The 18417-nt window shown below is 39.3% G+C and overlaps 1 pseudogene; it reads left to right on the top strand.

The window, feature by feature from the left end:
- The first annotated feature begins 1181 nt into the window (after window positions 1-1181).
- Window positions 1182-2051, top strand: LOC140212301 (dual specificity mitogen-activated protein kinase kinase 7 pseudogene; annotated as a pseudogene).
- Window positions 2052-18417: the final 16366 nt, after the last annotated feature.

The raw sequence follows: 18417 nt of genomic DNA, 5'->3' as shown, positions 1-18417 counted from the left end.
ATCTTCAGAGATCTTGACACCGAGTAACTTGAAATTGTTCATCCTGATCCCTCTGAGGACTGGTTCGTGTTCTTTCTTCCTACCCTTTCTGAAGCCCACAATCAGTTCTTTGGTCTTACTGATGTTGAGTGCAAGATTGTTGCTGTGACACCACTCAACTAACTGGTGCATTGTGTTCTTGTACGCCTTCTCATCTCCATCCACAAAAAGTGAAACCCCAAAAGAACCCATTAAAATAAGACTGTCAAAAACCCAAAGCACCAAGAGGAAAAAAAACAACAGCAGTAAGCAAACAGCATTCAGAACTGAAGTTTTACAAAAGACACAACTCCAAGCCCTACTGCAGCCAGACTCACCCACAACCTCAGCTCAGTGTAGAGCTGAGTAAATGTCAGGAGCAGTGTGCAGATCCAGCCTGAAACCCCAACATGCTGACCTTTGCAATCTGGCCTGGCAATTAAATCGTCTAAACATCGGGTTGTTCCTCGCTCTTGGATCAACCCATGGCCTGGGCCCTGGCACCACGACTCGTCCCTTACCTGACCCTACCAATTCAGCCCAGCGCTTAAATCAACCAGACATCTGGTATTTCCTTGCTCCCACCTTCATCTCCGCTTGCTTCGCCCATGCCTCATCTTCGCCTCTGCCTCCTCTTGCCATGACTCTGCTTGCCTCTCCAATGTTAGTCGTGATCGTTATTAATAAAGTATTATTAATAAGGTGTTTAGTAGCTTTGTTGGATTTGTATTTTGTCACTGGTAAGTAGTCACTGGGTATCACCAGTGCCTTCTTAATTTTCCAATGTTGGCGGTAATCGTTATTAATAAAGTATTATTAATAAGGTGTTTAGAGGCTTCCTTTGGTTTGTATTCTGCGCCAATAAGTAGTCACTAGATATCACCAGTGCTTTTTTAAACCAGAAGTGCTGTCATGCCTTCTTAGTAATGGCAGTTACATGCTGAACCCAGGACAGGTCCTCTGAAATGATAACGCTGAGGAATTTAAAGTCGTTGACTGTCTCCAACTCTGACTCTCTGATGAGGACTGGTCATGGACCTCAAGTTTCCTCCACCTATAGTCAATATTCAGCTCTTTGGGCTTGCTGACATTCAGTGAGAAGTTATTGCTGTGGCCCCACTCTGCCATATCCTCAGTCTCCCTCCTGTACTTCACAACTTTTGATGGCGGCCTCCTCCTTAGAGCAGAAGTTGTTGTGCCTGGAAGCCAAGCTGAAACAGGAGAACAGGAAGACGCGGCGCTGGATCGACCTCTCCCTCGACATGAGCTTGCCTTCCAGCCTGAGGAGACCCCGACCAACTCTTCAGCTTCCATTATCAAATGATGCAGGCAGCCGCTCATCTTCATCAGAAACCTTACCACAACACCACCCACCTCCTTCACGCCCTCGGCACATGCTCAGCCTCCCACAACCTCTGCTACAGAAGAGTATGGAAAGCATGGAGATTAAGCAGAAGCTGCAAGAAATCATGAAGCAGACTGGGTACCTGACAATAGGAGGGTAGCGATATCAGGCCGAAATCAGTGACCTGGAAAACTTGGGTGAGATCGGCAGAGGTACATGTGGGCAGGTCTGGAAAATGAGATTCAAGAAGTCTGGACACATAATAGCTGTGAAGCAAATGCGGCGCTCGGGTAACAAAGAAGAAAACAAGTGAATCCTGATGGATTTGGATGTGGTGTTGAAAAGTCATGACTGCCCTTACATCGTGCAGTGTAACGGGACCTTCATTACCAATACTGATATGTTCATTGCCATGGAACTGATGGGTACATGTGCTGAGAAGCTGAAGAAGCGGATTCAGGGGACTATTCCAGAAAGGATTCTTGGCAAAATGATGGCTGCGATTGTCAAAGCTTTGTTTTATCTGAAGGAGAAGCATGGTGTCATCCACAGAGATGTCATTCACCCCGACAGCGATGTCATCAGCAAACTTATATATGGCATTGGAGCTGTCCTTAGCCTCAGGGTCGTAGGTATAAAATGTGTAGAGCAGGATGTTGATGAGAAGTATTTTGCTCATATATTCTAGCTGCATGCATAGATTACCCAGATAATCCATGTAGGGCCCTTAACCTACCTTATCTATCCTCTTGATTGTTTGAACCAAAAACAAATCTTCTCTGTCCCGCCAACTCTTCCACAACTTGAGTGAACCTTCCTCTGATGACATTGGCCCTAGCTGCTTTGAGATATTTATTGAGATATGGCATGGAATAGGCCGAGCTAGCCCTTTCAGCCATGCTACCCAGCAATTCCCTGACTTAATCCTAGCCTAATCACAGGACAATTTGCAATGCCCAATTAGCCTACCAACCGGTATGTCTTTAGCGTGTGGGAGGAAACCAGAGCACCCAGAGGAAACCCATGTGGTCACAGGGAGAATGTATAAACTCCTTAAAGGCAGTGGCGGGAATTGAACTTGGGTCACTGGTACTGTAAAGCATTGTGCTAACCACTACGATACCATGTAATCTATCTAACCTAACAAGTCCCTTCTATCTTCCAAGCTGGTCCCAATGTTTCATGAATCTCAAGAACTTCTTCGGGAAGAAAACTAGAAAGTAAAACAGAATGCAAAATTTTCCCAACTTTTTTAGGTGTCCTCAACCAGTTCAAGAAGACATATTGCCACCGTCTTTTCAAGAAAGAAACAGAAATGGGAAGTGTTGTGTATGTGGCCTGTTTACACAACTATGTTATTAATAAAAACGCTGGAGATGGGAACTAAGTTTCTCGGTTCTTTACTGGTAAAGTCCGAACTTGACACATGCATACAGATCAATACGTGCCTAATAGTGCATGCAAGGATGTGTTACTAAAACATAAAGTAGTCCCTTATCATAATGTAGGCTATACGGTATGCTCCTCCCCTTTTATTTTAGTAGTGTATCAACTGTTTTTTTTTACTGGGGCACTATGCTAAACAAATATGTTTACCCTTAACATACAAATGCCTACCATTTGTTTACAAATTATAACAAAGTAACTTAATAATATCAAATTATAACAAGCATTTTTCCCCTTTTTTTTTTGCTTTTGGTCTAAGACCCATTTAGAACTCAAGTCTCTGGGGGGTCTTCTCTGCCTGTCCGGGTAACGTCTGTCCTGAAACGTTTGCTTCGGGGAATGAGTCTCCACAGGTACATCGGGTGGGTCCTCAGCACTGATGACAGGCTTATCTGTAGATGAGGCTGATGTGGTCACATCGGGAGTGTTTGCTTCTATGTCAGGGGAGTCCGGGCAAGGTGTTGTTGTGTTTTTCACCTGAGCATCCAGGATTTGGTCCACATGACGTCTCTATACGTTTTCTCCTACCTGTACTCTATACATCAGTGGCCCGTCTATGGCGGAAATTGTACCCGGCTGCCACTTTTCAGTCCGGTAATCCCGTGCAAGAACTGACTGTCCCACACTAAAGCTCCGTGTAGACAGCATTCAAGTGTTTGAACTGTCTGTTCTCCACATCACGCCGTACATCTGGCTTGATAAGATCCATGCAGGACCTCAGGTTTCTGTTCAAAACATCATCACCGGAGTCTGATTAATGGTTGCATGTACTGCATTACGATAGGCAAGGAGGAAGTTGTCTACCTTGTGTTGCAGTGGTTGATTTTCGCTATTGCTTTGATGGCTTTCTTGCATGTCTGCACAAACCTTTCTGCTGAGCCATTTGTGGATGGATGGTAAGGGGCAGATGTAAAGTGCTTGATTCCATTGTTCTTCACAAAACTTTGGAATTCTTCAGAGACAAATTGTCGTCCGTCTGTGCAGATTTGTTCTGGTTTGCCATTCCTGGCAAACATGGCCCTCAGAACTGTAATGGTTTTTTTTGATGTGGCTGTCTTCATTTTGATGACCTCTGGCCATTTGGAATGTGCATTGGCAGCAATTAAAAAGATAGAGTCCATGAATGGTCCGGTAAAGTCGATGTGCACTTGTTGCCATGGTGATGAAGGCCACTCCCATGGATGGAGAGGGGCATGTGATGGTGTGTTCTGGATCTTTTGCCATCCAGAACAGTTCTTGGTCAAGTCCTCAATCTGCTTATCAATTCCTGGCCACCATACATAGGCACGGGCAAGACTTTTCATCTTCACGGTACCCAGGTACCCCTTGTGCAGTTCCTCCAGCAAACTGGTGCGTAGCTTGGGAGGAATCACAACTTGTGAACCACACATTAGAGTTCCCCGACACACTGACAACTGCTCCTTCCTTGCTGAGAAGGCTAGAAACAGTGTGTTACCACATGCTGGCCATCCCTTCACCGTGAAGTCATACACTTTTGACAGCATAGGGTCATTGCGTGTTTCTCTTTCAATGAGGCTGTTTGTCACTGGTAATTGTTCAACTATTGTTGTGTGAAAGACCTCTGCTGAATCCATTTATGTAGGTGTCTCTGAAGTTGGCAGTGGTAAATGTGACAAACCATCTGTGTTGCTTGGTCCCCTAGTGTTTAATGTCATACCTGTGACCTCCTAAGTAAAGAGACCATCGCTGCAGCCTTTGTGCTGTCATCACTGGAATGCCTTTTCTTGGGTTGAAGATTGACACGAGAGGCTGATGGTCAGTCAACATGGTAAACTTTTGTCCATACAGGTAGTGACTGAATTTCTTGACTCCCCACACGAGGCTTAGGGCCTCTCTATCAATTTGTGCGTAGTTGCATTCAGCTGAAGTTAGTGTTCTTGAGGCAAAGGGTATTGGTCTTTCTGAGCCATCTGGAAACTTGTGCGATAACACAGCTCCTATCCCATGGGGTGAGGCACCACAAGCCAGTCGGATTGGTAAGGAGGGGTCACAGTGCGTGAGCACCCTTTCCGAAATTACGAGTCTTTTAGTTTCTTGAGATGCTTTTTCACAGCTCTCAGTCCACTTCCATTGTGTCCCTGTCTGTAACAGTGCATTTAGTGGGTGTAGCACTGTGGATAGGTTAGGCAAGAACTTGTGGTAATAGTTCACTAGTCAAAGATATGCTCTCAGCTGAGAGCATTTTCAGGTGGTGTTGCCTTAAGCACCACTTCTATCTTGTCTTGAGACGTGTGTAAGCCATCCTTGTTGATCACATGCCCACAGTATGAGATTTCCTTTTTGAAAAACTCACATTTCTGTCGATTAGCTCTGAGCCCATATTCTCGTAACCTGGTGAGCACTTGTTCAAGGTTAGAAAGATATTAGACAATGATGTCATCCAGGTAACACTCAGTCCCTAGAATCCCCTGCAGGACCTGGTCCATTGCCCATTTCCAGATTGCAGGAGCTGATGCTATCCCAAACACCAACCTGTATGTATTGGTACATAGTCCCTTGTGTGTATTTATTGTCAGGTATTTTTTGGATGCTTCATCGATTTCTATTTGGAGATAAGCTGAGCTAAATCGATTTTTGTGAAATGTTCCCCGCCTGACAGGGAAGCAAAGATGTCCTCAATACGAGGTACAGACACTGTACTGTGCAGAGAACTGGGTTAACAGTCACTTTAAAGTCTCCACATATGCGCACCCTGCTTGGTTTCCCTGGTTTTGTGCTGGAGGTTTTCTTCATCACTGGAACAATAGGCATGGCCCATTCACTCCAATCCACCTTTGACAGGACCCCAGCCTGCTCCAGATTTTTCAACTCTGCCTCTACTGTAGGATGGATTGTATATGGCACTGGCCTGGCTTTGTGAAATTTTGAACATGAGTTTTCCTCAATCTCAATCTTTGCTTTCATGGCCTGAAGTGTTCCTATTCTTTTCATGAACACTTCCTCAGAGTCAGCAAGTATTTGTGACAGTCTCTCAGATGTAACTTGCTGCCCTCCTTTGCTGACACAACTAGTACCTTGATGGTGTGCCAATCCAAATGGATTTTCCTGAGCCATTCGTGTCCCAGCAATGGTGGCCTTTCATTTTTCAGTACATGGAGGTTCAGCTGCTGTGTTTTGTCTCTGTAGGTCACTGTCACTTTAATTTTACCTTTGGGACGCACTCTCTGTCCTGTGTAAGTCTTTAGCAGTAGTTTAGTTTGTTTCAGAGGTATGTGAGAAAACAGTCATTTGTAGTCGTGTACAGAAATCACTGTTAAAGCTGAGCCTGTGTCCAACTCCATTTTCAGTCTCACACCTGCCACTTGTGGAGTGATCCATATTACTCTTCGATCATCTGTCTCTTTCACGTTGTGAATTTCACTTTTGTCTGAGTCGTTTTCATCAGAACTGCTTTCTTTCATTTTGTGCACATTGTTGTATTTTCCTCTCTGGGGTTTCTTGTTTCTCTGTATTTTGTCCTTTTTCTGCTGTTTACTAGTTTTGCATACTCTGCCGATGTGGCCCTGTTTACCACAATTTCTGCATTCTTTGTCTTTAAACCAACAGTCCTCAGGGTCATGTGACATGTTCCCACAATGGTAACATTCCTTATTTCATTTCTATTCAGTGACATTTTATTTGTAGCATATTCCAGAGATTTTTGTTGTATCTCTGAAGCACCTCGTGCTGCTGTTTCCATTGACAATGTTCTGATAACTTGTGTAATTCAGCACAATATTCAGAAATGCTTTCATTTTTGCTCTGATTCTGTTTGTGAAATTTAAATCTTTCAGCAATGACCAGTGGTTTAGGGTTTAAATGCTGTTGGAGAGTGTTTACTATTTGCTTGAACGTTTTGTCATCTTGGCTTTTCAGGGGTTAACAAGCTCCGTAGCAGTCCATATGTTTTTGCTCCCATAACGCTGAGTAAGTCGCTGGCTTTCTTTTCATCATTAACACCGTTAACATCACAGTATAACTCCACTCTTTCAATGTAAGGCTACATCCACACTGGACCAGATAAATCCGTAACCGAAGCTTTTTCTCTTCGTTTTGACCCTCTGTCCACACTGAAACGGCATTTTCCTCCCCCGAAAATGGAGCTTTTCTAAAAAGCTGTCCACAGTGTATAAATCTGAAAACGCTGGTTGGGCGATGTAGTGCGTACGGGGTAACCGGACCTTTTTAAAAACACTTTTATGACATGCCGGAACAGATGGTGGCGGCAGCGCGGCATTTCATTGCTTTCTTGAAATTATATAGCATTCTTTATAGCGGTCGAGGATGTCATTGTATTTGGTTTGGCATGACTCCCAGTCCACGTTCTCCACTGCTTTGCTGACTTTGTAGTCGTTTGTAACTCACAGAAGCAGCTCGACTTCATCGTCTGCCCAAATGAAGAAGTCCAGTCTGCTTTTTCCAGAGGAGATTTTCTTTGTATTCCTCGAAGACATTGTTGAGAACTTTCTTTCGCTGTTGTTGTAGGTACTCTAGTTCATGACCAATGGAAATAGCACAACGCTGCTGCGGAAATGGAAATAGTACACCGTTTCCTCTTCGCTTGTTTTCTGTAGATGTGTCCTGCGCATGCCCAATAGGAGGAAATTCGCCCAAGTACCCATTTTAATGTGGACGGAGGTATTTTCAAAAATGCCTTGTGTGGACGCCTATCGTTTTTATGCGAAACCAGCATTTTCAAAATTATCCTGTCTAGTGTGGACGTAGCCTAAGTTATCCAGTTTTCAATGCCACTATCAAATGCTGTAATGGTTCCAATCATCACCATCTTTGTTATGTTAATTTAGCCTTGTTTTTCCTTGCTAGCTCCTTGCAGTCACAGCATGTTTCACTTGATTCATGTGTCCTTTTTGCTAGCGGAATGAGCACATTCTAGATGGTGTGGCGCTCCTTTTCATCTCCCTTCTCTGTCTTCTCCTCCGAGTGTCGTTATCAACTACAACACAGCGTTCCGATAAGATGTAGGTTCATAATTCTCGTCACCAATTTGTTGTGTATGTGGCCTGTTTACACAACTGTGTTATTAATAAAAATGCTGGAGACGGGAACTAAGTTTCATGGTTCTTTACTGGTGGAGTCTGAACTTGACACACACGTACAGATCAATACGTACCTAATAGCGCATGCAACGGCGTGTTACTAAAACATAAAGTAGTCCCTTATTGCAATGTAGGCTATATGGTACAGGAAGTAAACATGGGCCTTGTCAAACAGCCAAAACATGCATTAAGAGGTTGTACTGAGCACACACGGGAGGAACATTTGTTGTTCCATGCAAAACTGTGCAAGTACATATTTCTGGAGCTGTTACTAGTTTTTTGTGCCCCCCACCCCAATTTTAACAGTGAGCATTGATATTTTAGCCCAATAAATCAGAAGTAAACCAGTGAACAATCCTAAATTGGAAGAGAGTCCTTCTTTTTCAGTAATTTTATATAAATTTACATGATGTCTTGGTCAGGTTTATATGATATTTACTTCCTGTTGTAAGATCTAATTCAGCATTTGATTCTCAACTCAAGTTTTTGATCCGCAAATGTTCTCAATACTTGAACCCATTCTTTTCTCTTCCCTTTTATCTTATTGCCATAAGGAACCTCCAATGAGTATTTTGTTACTGGTAGTTAAGAAAGAAAACTGTACCTTCCTGTACAATCCATCCTTCTTCTCCTCCAAAGTATATGTAAATGACAGCTTTGCTGATATTGAAATGAGTTGGATCCAGCAGCCATCGGTGACCTGTTCATTTGAGATATTGTTAAAAATCAACTGCCTGTGATGCCGATAATAAGCTGATAGGAAATTCCAGGTCTGCCTTTGGTTTGCTCCGGCTTGGCAACATTAGTCACTTTGATAGATATCCTCATGTGATATGAGTTCAGAAATTAATTTCCAGTATAAAATAGTGTTGCCTTTCAGTTTGGCTGCATTCCTGGTGGTTTACCGTATGACCTTAGGCCTCCAATTTGTCACATTGTTCCCGTAATTTCTTGTCCAACTCATTCATGGTGAGGCTGCATTGTCTCCACTCTAAAACTGGAAATGGAGCACACATTTTGCCATCTAGCAAGTCTATTCTTGGCCCTGATCAAACAACTTTTCTTACCCCATTCTCAATATCTTTACACAACTAATATGCAAAATATAAGTAAAACTTTGTTCATTTACTGATGAATTTCCTCCTCAGTTACTTGTAGCAATGACTTATCATCAATTTCTGGAATTCAATAAAACCCTATTTCAAAACAATAGTCTATTTCGGATTACTGATTCTAACCAAATATTCAACATTTTTCAAGGACTGTTCAGTATTTCCATGATTAGAAAACTCCATTAATACAGTTCAACCTAAATAGAAGTAAATAGATGCAGTACACTCACAAACATTTACATTTGGAGTTGAAAATATGTGTTCAACTAATAACCTACTGAAATCTATAAGGAAATTATGAAAAGAATATTCAGCATTCTTCTCTTGCTCTGGCATATTTTCCATGATATCAATAAACGATTTTAAGATTTCACCATGGAATGGAATAACTATATTTACAGAATTTAATCCTAGTTATACCATACTGTATGTAGTGTTTTCTATGCTACTCGTAACTAGGTGTGCACGTCTTGATGGACATTGCAGACTACTAGGCCCCAAAGGAAACATGGTGCTGTGTTAGAGAATAAGTAGAATTCTAAATGAGAGCCTTATTTTGCAGAATCTTTAAATACTATTCAATTTCAAGATGCTCCATCAAATAGATAGAATTTATTTTTATTTGTAATAGTGAATCGATAAAGTAACAAATACAAATGGAAGGGCAAGCCTTATCGGACAAATTATAAACTGGCTATCTGATCCTGGATTATATTTGTAAAACAAAATGCAGAAGGCTGAGGGGATAGTAGGAAGGTGAGAAGATGCAGATTTAATTTGTCCTGCTATGGTTCTGATGAACACTTCCAGTTTCTTGTTCTGCTCCTATTTATCTCTTCCAATTCTCTTTGTATCTTTTCCCTGTTTTGAGTCTCCTGCCAAATTACACCCAGTGGTCACTTTATTAGATACACCTGTACACCTGCTTGTTAATACAAATATCTAATCAGCCAATTATGTGGCAACAACTGAATGCATAAAAGCATGCAGATGTGATCAAGAGGTTCAGTTAGAGAGTAAATCAAAAGCTCGTCCTGACATAGTTATTGAGATTCTCTTAGTGTTGTTTAGAGTAGGGAAGATGGGTTGTGCAGTTAGATTTTCATGGATACCTGGGCATGCTGGGGTGGAGGGAAATGAAATTGTGGATGACATTGCAAAGTCTTCCTTACAGAGCAGGCAAGTAGAATTTAGAGTTCCCCTAGGCAGAGCAGAATTGAGAAGTAGGATTAAAAAAGGTATAGTGAAGAAGTGGCAGGAAGATTGGAAAAATGAATTCAGGGGCAGGCATCATTTTTCTAGTCATCCATTAGTTAAAAAGGTCTCAGACTGTTACCTTTTAAGTTGTAAAGATATGGTGAGATTAACAAGACTTAGGTTGGGGCATTGTGGGTTAAACTATTATTTAAAGATAATAGGAAAACATCTTACTGGATTAGGTGACTGTGGTAGTCCAGAGACAGCCCAGCATGTTTTGCTGAGCTGTAATCGATACAAAATTGAAAGAAGCATGTTGTTCAAGAGGCTATCTGGCTTACATTTATTTTGGTTTCTATTCAATCTTTGTTTGGCCATCAAGAGAATCAACATCTGATTGTAGAGTTTACTATTCAGTTTATACGTGAGACTAGGTTGTATTCGAGAATTTGAGTTCCTTGAAGTTCTATAATTAATTATACATCCTACAGAGGGCTGTAATATGCCTAGATGCGTCTAAACAGGAATAAGAATAAGAATAAACCAAACATCAGAATGGGGAAGAAATGTAATCTGCAGTAAATGAATTTGACCGTAGAATAATTGTTGGTGCCAGGCAGAGTGGTTTGAGTATCTCAGAAACTGCTGATTTTGTGGGATTTTCACACACAAGTCTCTAGAGTTTACAGAGAATGGTGTGAAAAATGAATTTAAAAATCCTGTGAGTGACATCTCTGTGGGTGAAAACACCTTGTTAATGAGAGAGGTCAGGCTGACAGGAAGGCAACAGTAACTTAAATAACCAGCTGTTACAACAGTGGTGTGCAGAAGACCATCTCTAAATGTATAACATATTGAACTTTGAAGTGGATGGGCTAGAGCTGTAGAAGACCACAAATCTACATGCAGTGGCTACCTAATAAAGTGGTCGCTGAATGCAATTTAAACCAACCCATATTCTCCCATCTTGGATCTTTACCACAGCATCAGTATACCCTCCTGTGGGGGTTGTAGTTTGACCCAGCTCCACTGAGCTGCAATCTATCTGTACTGTGTCTGCAGAACTGGTCCCAATGCCTCGGGAATCCAACGTATTTCTACAAATGGAAAGCCAGGAGGTAAAAAATGCAAATTTTAAACAGCATTTTAAAAAAAAATGTCTCATTGAATTCAAAATAAAGATTGTAACCCACATCAAAGATGAAAGTGAGAGCTAAATTATAAATTACTATTAAAATATTTGGTTATTATTTTAAAAATCCATTGAATTTTGAATTATTTGTCTGAAGGACCCACATTGCAGGCAGCACAGAGAGGAATCTTCAGATAGCGGTGTTCCCACATGCCCGTGGTCCTTCTTTTTGGTAGAGGTTGCAGATTTGGAGGTGCTGTCGGAGTAGCCGAGGTAAGTAACTACTATGTATTTGTAGATGGTACATCCACTGTGCACTGATGGTGTAAAGATACATACTCAGGGTGGTTGATGGGCTGTCAGGCAAGTAGATTCCTTTATCTTGGATGTCATTGTTAAATTTTGAAGTCAGTGGAGGGATAAGAACTTTGGCTAATTACAAACTGATCTCATTGTCAGAAAAATACTGTAAATCTTATGCCTTGAATGGGCAGAGTAACTCAGTTAAAAAAACGTGAATTTGTTGCTGTTACCTTTGAGGTGTAGAAGCTTCTGGCAGCTACTATTCACCTTGTAGGAACCAGATACCTACCTCAGCCAGTTAACTGTATAATGTCCATGTGATAGTCCTCTTTAGCGAGAGGACGGATGATTGTTAGGATTCTCTGGTAAAGGTGATGAAAAATCAAGAAAGAATTTACTTCCCACAACATACTTGCAGTACAATACTTGAGCTCAACAAATTGACCATATTCAAGGGTGATATTGAGTACTTAATCTAAATGGATAACATTGTAAAGGAATACTCCAATGGGTAATCTTATCCTGGCAGTTCATTTTAACTTTCATAAATGATCATTAAGTACCTTAAGATTCCTGTGAATTGTAATCGTGCACCGCATTAATTGGTTAAACTCCATCAGTATATTGAACATGTTTCAATATCTTTAAATGATACCATTACAATACCTTCAAGAACTTAGGCAAGTAGATTAAGCCTAAAGGGCCATACAGTAGGAATAGTAAGAGGACAAATTACCACGGCTTCAGAGTTGTCTCCATCAACTTGTTTGCTTCATGTTTTAAAGAATAACACATTGCCTGACTAATCATGGCAACTCTGTCAAATAATCTATAGCAGATCAGATATGTAATTATATTGTATAGCGAAGAATGACTCAGTGAGAAGCCCTGTGGTAGAAAACAGTGGTTGCTTGTTCTTTCCAAGGACAGTCACATTTACCACACATTTTGCCATAAATTATTTTCCACACCAAAAGACTGTGGATACTAGGGAGAGGTGGGTTTGTGAAGATGGTGCATACAACTTGTTTAGAAGACAATTAATGAGGTGAAGTGATTGACTTCACTGCCCTACAATTTTTTTTGATAAAAGTCTCCACACTGTTGTTCATTATCCAAATCGATTAAGTACCTGTAGACAGATGGGGGCAGTAATTTAGTCCTAACCAAAGATTTGAGAGAATGGTCCTAGAGGGCCAATGGGTAGAAAGACATCATTACTTCATAGTGAGAAAGTTGGGGCAGTTTTTTCCTCAGTTGAGTGACTGGGGAATATTGGGAAAACCATCAAGATTGGAAGCACCCAATAACCCACTGAGAGGCCTGGCCCAAAAAAAATTAAGTAAGGGGCGATGTGTTTAAACATGTCTTTATTATTTCCATATAGCATGAGGGGGTTGCTGACAAGAATGATTCTAGTCCTTGGATTAAAAGCACACCCATTGTAATAGCGCAGCAATTCAAAGGTTTTTTTAACCATTGAATATGAAAGAATACAAATATACACACAGTCTAGTGTGCACCTGGGGAAACTAATTTGCTGGTTGGGATATCTCCATGCACCTGCTCCCCTTCTGCTTTAAGGTTGCAGAATTTATTTCTTTACTGTTCATTGAAAAGGTCTTAACTGGTTTCTAGAGTGCATTTGAAGATGGTAGTTGCTGCAGAGGTACTGTGGCAAAGGGCTGTCACTCCCTCTTTTACTTGGAGAGCTTATGGATGTGGTTGGAGCTGCACTCCATCACACTCCAGAGCTGCACCCTGCAGATGGTGGAAAGGCTTAGAGGAGTCAGCAGGTAAATTATTCACCACAGCATACCCTGCCTGCAACCCACTCTTGTGTTCAAATTTGAACAAAAAATGCTGCAAAGATTCACCAGGTAAGGTAGCATCTGTAGAAAGAGAAACATCCGGCGACCTTTAATTAAATACTTTCATTTAATTTGATTTATTATGTTTCCAATTTTTTTTTCGAAGTTTTAGATTTGATCAGAAAGTATTTTTTTTTTGGTTGTATCCTCAGAATGGATTGCCCAGTCCTCTTTTTTTTGTTTCTTTTTTTTTTGTATAGTGTAGTGGGTTTTTTTTTCTTCATTTAAAATTCAAAGCTTTTTCTTTCCTCTTCATGAACGGATAAGAGGAGAATTGCTGCTTTCTTTTTTAAAATTATATATTATACACTAGCTTAACACCATGTATGATTTTGTTAATGTCTATCTTAATCTCAGTTTGTATTGTTATTGATATATATTTGAGATAATTCTTCTCTTGTTTGTATTTACGTTCCTTTTAAATCAATAAAAAGATTAATAAAGAAAGAGAAACAGGGAGAGAGTTTCAGGTCTGACTCCTTTAGTCAGAACCTTATGACAGAGTATCCTTCAAGTGAGACATTAATTCTCTTTCTCTTTCCAATGATACTCCTGATCTATTGAGCATTTCCAGTGTTTTCTGATTTTTAGTTATGCCAGCAGTCATTTTAGGTTGAACCACCTTCTCCCGTCACTTCGGGATGCTGATGGTGAAGAACTCGGCGATATTAAGAAAAGTGGTTAGACTGTCTTAGAAATGGTTATTGCTTGCAACATTCCTAGGAACATACAATGCTTGTAAGTTGTTAGCCATTCGTTGGATGTTATCTGAGTCTATCAGCCTGAATGCATGGATCTGAATTAAAATGCAGTAAAAAAAAAGAAAGTTTAGAAGTGTATTTTGTCTATTCCAGTCAGTTAGCTTGCACTACCCTCCATCAAAGTCATGACTCTGCTGCCATACCACAATGTTGACACATTAACAGCTGCAATGTTTTAGGTTGAATCCTAATTGGATCTCAACTGTTTTTAGTGAGAGTCTCTCCATGTATCTAATTGCTTCATGTAGTCAGTGGTGGCTGGCAATGTGATGGCTTGATTTTTAGCACTTTAGCTTTTCAAACCCTTACTGTTGATTTGTTTAAAATCAAAGTTATTTGCCCTCTCTGCCCATTTCTAAAGCTTTACCATGTCTTTTGTATTGTGGTAGTAAAAACTGTATAGAGGAACCAGTGATTTATCAAATGGAAGAAATACTTCACTGCTTTGGCTCAGCATTGGCCTTCTAGAGGTCACTTATCTAACATATATTTTTGGAGTTGCCCCCTGCAGAAATGGGGTTAAAGTTAGTATTAGTTAGCGCTTTTTTCAGCCTCCTTTGGCTCAGTTCGGGTTTCTATTTGGGGTTGGGGGAGGGGGTGGTCTTTTTCTTTTTTAATTTTTTCTATTGGGCTGATTCAGAACTACAAAGATGTCCCCAGTGTCGAGTTTTCCGGTTCCTCTCTAATCATGTATTCCTCTTCCGATTTCATGGGCTCACATTATGGTTAACCCCTTACTCACCAAAGGGTTAATTTTTAGTCATGGCTCATTCTATTAATATTGTCTCTTGGAATACAAATGGTTTAAACCATCCAATAAAACGGAAAAAGATTTTCAAAATATTCCAAAGACTGAATGCTCATATTATCTTTGCTCAAGAGACTCATGTAAGGAAAGAGGACAGTCAACGCTTCTTTAAGTTTTGGAAAGATCAACAATACCACTCAAATGCTCAAGCCAAAATTAAAGGCGTTTCAATTTTTATTGATCCCTCAATTACATTCATTCATCAGGACATCATTTCAGATCCTAATGGCAGATTTCTGTTAATTACGGGGGTACTTTTTAATAAAAAGGTCGCTATGGTTAATGTTTACGCTCCGAATGTGGATTATCCTGAATTCTTTAAACATTTACTTACTTCCCTTCCTAATTTAAACGAGTATATGTTGATAATGGGCAGTGATTTTAATTTATGTTTGAACCCCATGTTGGATAGATCCACAAGTAGTCCGGCTTTACCGAATAAGTCGGCTACTATTATCAACTCTTTTATGTTGGATGTTGGGATTTCAGAAATTTGGAGATTTCTACATCCAAATGATAAGGAATTCTCCTTTTTTTCACATGTTCACCGTTCTTTTTCCCGAATTGATTATTTCCTGATTGACTCTCGTTTGATTCCATATGTAGTTGATTGTATTTATGACATTATTGCTATTTCAGATCATGCTCCATTGAAACTTTCCATCAAGTTAATGGATACCTTTTGTACTACCAGACAATGACGATTTAACCCTATTTTGCTTCAAGATCAGGACTTTGTCAAATTTATAAAGGAGCAGATTGATTTCTTCTTTTCAACTAATACTACGGATGAAGTTTCCAACGGAACTGTTTGGGACGCCTTTAAAGCTTATATCCGTGGTCAGATTATTTCCTATTCGGCCGGTTTGAAAAGACGTATTAACAATGAAATACTTCTACTGGTTGATAAGATTAAAGAAGTTGATAAAAAATATGCTATTTCTCCTAGCAAGGAGCTGTACAAACACAGAGTTGAACTCCAATTGGAACATAGCTTATTATTAACATCCTTGATCGAAAATCAATTAATGAGAACTAGAAGTGATTTTTATATTCATAGTGATAAATCGGGTAAATTACTGGCTAACCAATTGAAATTTGATTCGGTTAAACGTCAAGTTACTAAGATCCGCAAACAGGATGATACTTTCACAGTTGATCATGTTGGGATAAACCAAACCTTTCAAGAATTTTATACCTCTTTATATCATTCTGATTTTCCTCATGATTCTAATTTCATGCATGATTTTTTAAGTAAATTGAGTTTTCCGAAACTATCTCCCAAAGATTGCCTATCATTAGAAACTTCCATTTCAGAGGAAGAAATAATAACTGCAATCTCATCATTAAATTCCGGTAAAGCACCTGGTCCCGATGGGTTTACAGTGGAATTTTTAAAATTTTTTTCCCCCATTCTTTCTTCTAAGTTGTCTAGAATATTTAAGGAAGCAATTAGTTTAGGTAAATTACCACAATTGTTTTATGAAGCCTCTATTTCCTTAATTCTTAAAAAGAATAAAGATCCTACGGATTGTGCATCCTACAGACCGATATCTCTTCTGAATGTAGATTCAAAAATTTTTTCAAAAATTCTAGCTACTAGACTGGAGAAGGTGTTACCTCAAATTATTTCCATGGATCAAACCGGATTCATTAAAAATCGCTATTCATCTTTTAATATTAGTAGGTTAATGAATATTGTTTATACCCCCTCACTTACTACCCCGGAATGTATTATCTCATTAGATGCTGAGAAAGCCTTTGACAGAGTTGAATGGCCTTATTTATTTAATGTTCTTGAGAAATTTAATTTTAATTTGACATTTATATCTTGGATTAAATTGTTATATTACTCCCCGGTAGCCTCGGTCTGTACAAATAATTATAGATCTCCTTTTTTTCATCTTTTTCGCGGTACTAGGCAAGGTTGCCCTCTTAGTCCTTTACTATTTAATATTGCTCTTGAACCTTTAGCAATTGCTATCCGTGACTCGCCAAATATTGTTGGTATTACCCGTGGAAATGAAATACATAAACTATCATCATATGCAGATGATTTGTTGTTAGATATCTCTAACCCGGAGAAGTCAATTCCTGCTATCTTAGATCTGTTAGCTCAATTTAGTAACTTTTCTGGTGACAAATTGAATCTTAGTAAGAGTGAATTATTCCCTTTAAATAAGCATGTACCTATTTATGGACGTTTACCATTTAAATTGGTTACTGATTCATTTATATACTTAGGGATAACAATTACCAAAAAATATAAAGATTTATTTAAAGCTAATTTTTTACCTTTAATTGATCAGATTAAACTTTTATTTACCAAATGGTCCCCAATCTCTTTGTCTTTGATTGGTCGGATTAATGCTATTAAGATGATCATTTTGCCTAAATTTTTGTATATATTTCAATCGGTTCCAATTTTTATCCCAAAATCTTTTTTTGATAACGTGGATTCAAAAATTTCCTCATATATTTGGCAGAATAAAAATCCTAGGTTAGGTGAAAGATATTTACAGAAATCCAAGAAGGAGGGGGGACTTGCCCTCCCAAATTTTAGATTCTATTATTGGGCAATTAATATTCGATATTTAAAATTTTGGCTACAAGATTTGGACGCATCTTTAAACCCTCATTGGGTAAATCTTGAATCTAATTCATTACAAGGGTTTTCCTTGGGTTCGGTTTTAGGAACTTTACTTCCTTTTACTTCTTTTAAATCGTATAAACAAATGAATAATCCAATAGTTAAACATACTTTACGTATATGGTTTCAATTCCGAAGATTTTTTGGGTTTAATCAATTCATTCTAGCAAGTCCCATTATATCAAATTTTCTTTTTCAACCTTCCATGATGGATCAAGCTTACTTTGATTGGAAAACCAAAGGTATAATATCTTTTCGCGATTTATTCTTGGATAACTGTTTTATGTCTTTTGATCAACTCTCTAATGAATATAACTTACCCAGATCTCACTTTTTTAGATATTTACAGATTAGAAACTTTTTAATTACTGTCTCTCCTAATTTTCCACACCCATATCCAATGGACACCTTGGAAAAAATCTTAGACTTAAATCTTTCTCAGAAAGGTGTAATAGCAATTGTATATAATATAATTATGAATTTAAGTCCTGATGCCTCTAATAAAATTAAAGCTGACTGGGAAAGAGAACTTGAGATTAATATACCGACTGAAAAATGGGAAAAAATTCTTCAGTTGGTGAATTCATCCTCTGTATGTGCTAAGCATAGGTTGATACAGTTTAAAGTAGTTCACAGGGCTCATATGTCCAAAGATAAACTATCTCGTTATTACTCTTATATTAATCCAATATGTGACAGATGCCAGTCTGAGATCGC

The sequence above is a fragment of the Mobula birostris genome, chromosome 19 (genome assembly GCF_030028105.1).
Source record: "Mobula birostris isolate sMobBir1 chromosome 19, sMobBir1.hap1, whole genome shotgun sequence".
NCBI classification, from domain to species: Eukaryota; Metazoa; Chordata; class Chondrichthyes; order Myliobatiformes; family Myliobatidae; genus Mobula; species Mobula birostris.
The sequence above is the reverse complement of the archived record's forward strand: the minus strand, read 5'-3'. Positions and strand labels throughout refer to the sequence as shown.